This window comes from Lolium rigidum, chromosome 4, assembly GCF_022539505.1.
Source record: "Lolium rigidum isolate FL_2022 chromosome 4, APGP_CSIRO_Lrig_0.1, whole genome shotgun sequence".
Lineage (NCBI taxonomy): Eukaryota > Viridiplantae > Streptophyta > Magnoliopsida > Poales > Poaceae > Lolium > Lolium rigidum.
The window spans coordinates 166,679,858-166,683,159 of record NC_061511.1 but is presented as its reverse complement, the minus strand read 5'-3'; the positions used below and the strand labels follow the sequence as shown (position 1 = coordinate 166,683,159).

At 54.0% G+C, this 3,302-nt stretch overlaps 1 pseudogene; it reads left to right on the top strand.

Annotated features, from left to right (window-relative positions):
• Positions 1-1,364: 1,364 nt before the first annotated feature.
• Positions 1,365-2,896, top strand: LOC124647760 (annotated as a pseudogene).
• The last annotated feature ends 406 nt before the right edge of the window (positions 2,897-3,302 follow it).

Here is a 3,302-nt window from a genome sequence, read left to right as displayed (position 1 = left end):
GTTAATGATTTTTTATAAAAACTTAGTCAAACTTACCATAGTTTGCCTTTCTGAAAAAAAAGCCTCAAGCCTTGGGATGGAGGTAGTACATAGTTTAGAAAACCGGACTAGTGAGTGTAACAGTGAGGCTACTGGTTTACTAGTTCGCTAGTTGGGTCACCGGTTCATCCAGTTCGATAGCGATAAAAAAATATTTTTAATTAAAATTTAAGCAAATTTTGAAACAAAACTACCAAAATATATATATATATATATATATATATATATATATATATATATATATATATATACATATATAGTATATTTTAATATGTAATCACAAAATATGGTGAGTCTAAGTGGTATTGGGTGTTAATTGTGGTGCTATTTCTTCCTAGCTGAAAATTCAGAGTTAGATTCCTCTTGCGACATCTTTTTTGTTTTTTGTTTTTTGCTCTTTGAACTGTTGCCTCTTAAAATGTTGATCAAGCTATCGGTTCAATTTTTTTTTAATCAAACTACCGAACCGGTCTGGTTATTTAAACTATGCATATATGATGTCATCTGTGCCCGTTCCATCGCGCAACACCTAAATCATTCAGATATGGGCCGAGCCCACCGCCAACCCACCATTGCATCGTCTCCACTCGAGCCGCTCCGCTGCCGTTGGCCGCAACCTCCTGTTTCCAACTCCCACGGCAAGCGCGCTGCCTTGCCGCCTTGCTCGGCCTGCTTGAGATGTGGCTACCACTGGTCCACGGCCATCCTGACCTTCCTTCTAACCCAACCAATATTCTATGTTTCGTGCAAGGTCTCTCGAACCACCATCAGGACCCTAAGTCCCCCTCCACTCTAAGTTCCATTCCCCTCCTCTGTCGGCGATGCCGTGGCAAGTCGCGACTCCCTCGTCACCAGCAAGGTCATTCCAATTGTTGGTTCATCATCGTCTTCATCGTCTCTGGTGGAATCTGCCAATGCATCCTGATCATGGTGGGACGGTCTTGTTGCCTTGCAGGGGTGCGTCTGGAGCAATGGGCGTTAAATAGGAATCACAGTTAAAATAAGTTTTTTTGTTGTTGAGGAAAGTTCAAATAAGTGGGCAAATGAAGCGCTTGGTAGGGCAACACGTGGGCCGGCCCATACTATGGACGCACGGGCCACCGAGTCAGATCCCTGCTATGATTCCTGGTTCCTCCCCGGTGCGATACGGGAGTGTAATCAAGCAAGTACGTACTCGAATCGGAATTTCGTTCGCCCTGCCTCCTCCTGGCTCCTGCCCATATAACCGCTCTTCGCGGAAGAAGTAGAAGGAGCATGACTGCATGAGTTTCCAGAGCACCGCCGATCGAGAGAACCCAAATCAAAATCACGGTACGTGCGCGAACATGGCCATGGCGACGCCGACCGGCAATCCGATCTTTAACTGCATGCTTAACCTCCGCAACGTCGTCAAGGGCAATCTTGTCGCCTGTCTACTACGGTTTCGCCAGAGTACCGTGCCGGCGACCAAGGTAGCAGCACCGGCAGTGCCGCCCGCGTGCTTGCTCGGTAACGGCAGCAAGACCGTGGTGCTCGAAGTCGACGCGCTGCTCCTCAAGTCTTCACCGCCGTCGGCCGCGGCGCTGTTCCCGCCTTTCTTCCTCGTCGCCGTCGAGGCCGGAAGCTTCGCCCGGGGCCTCCTCCTGCTCGCGCTATACCCGTTCCTGCGTCTCATGACGCACGCAATGTGTCTAGAGGCCATGGTCATGGTCAGCTTCTGCGGGCTTCGGCGCGACGAGGCGGCGAGGATCGGCAGGGCCGTGCTGCCCAAGCACTTCTTTAAAGACGCGGCATGCATGCAGGCGCTAGGGGAGGCGGGGGCGACGACGACGACGACAAGTGACGTGAAGGTGGCGGCGGTGAGCAGGTCGTTCCCGACGGTGATGGTGGAGGCGTTCTTGAAGGAGTACATGGGGTTCGACGCGGTGGTCGGAAGGGAGGTGAAGGCGGACTACGGATACTTCGCCGGCGTGATCGACGACGGGAAGACGTACACGGAGAGGCTTACGGCCGCGCTGAAGAGCGCCGACAACAAGAACACGTGCCTTTACCCGAAGCCCATGATCTTCCACGACGGCCGGCTGGCGTTCACGCCGACTCCAGCGGCGGCGCTCGCCATGTACATCTACTTCCCCTTCGCTGTCGTGCTCGCGGTGGTCCGTATCGCCATCTACACCCTACTCCCGCGGCGCATGATCGGCGCCGCCGCCGCCCTCTCCGGCGTGCGGGTTCGCGTCACCGGCGCCCCTCCAGCCGCCCCAAACGGCGAGAACGGTGCCGCGGGCGGCCGGCTCTACGCGTGCAACCACCGCACTCTCCTCGACGCAATAGCCATCTCCAGCGCGCTTGGGAAGCCCGTATTCGCTGTGACGTACAGCCTGAGCGGCTGAGCCCCTTGTCGGAGCTGCTCTCGCCGATCCCGTTGCTCCGGCTCACCCGCGGACGCGACGAGGACCGGCGCCGCATGTCGTCGCTGCTGACGCGCGGCGACGTCGTGGTCTGCCCCGAGGGGACCACGTGCCGGGAGCCGTACCTGCTCCGACTCAGCCCTTTGTTCGCCGAGCTCGCCGATGAGGTGAGCCCCGTGGCTGTGGACGAGCGCTCGACCATGTTCTACGGCACGTCGACGTCGTCGGCCGCCAAGTGCTTCGACTCGGTCTTCTTCCTGATGAACCCACGGCCAGAGTACTCCGTCCACTTCCTGGAGCCGGTGCCCACGGACAACCCGCGCGGCAGCATTGAGGTGGCGAACCAAGTGCAGGGCGTGCTCGCCGGCGCGCTTGGGTTCACGCCAACGGCGCTGACGCGGAAGGACAAGTACTTGCTGCTCGCTGGCAATGAGGGGGTCGTGGCCACCAAGAGAAGCAAAGCCACCTAGGGTTAACCTGGCTAGGAGTGCACATCTATAATCCTACACCTACGGGGTGAACCTATGGAATGGACTTACGGAGAAACCGTGCCTGGATATTGTTGGATAAGTACACTGGATGGATGTTTAGTTCGTGAGGTGCTCGCAGTGGGAGTAACGTAGGTAGTAACTAGGAAAAAACCCGTGCGTTGCTACAGCCAAATAAAACTATTTTTATATGCGAATAATAAATTGATCTCTTAAATGTGAAAATTCATATCCATAATTCTGAAAAATGAAAGCCAATAGATGGCCCCGTTGGCTCTCTAAACAAAAGTAACAAAAGTTCTATGGAGGAAGTGGTCAAGAATGGACCATGTGGCAATCATACATTACATTTGAGAGTGTCTATTCTAATTCGGAAAAGAAGTACTGT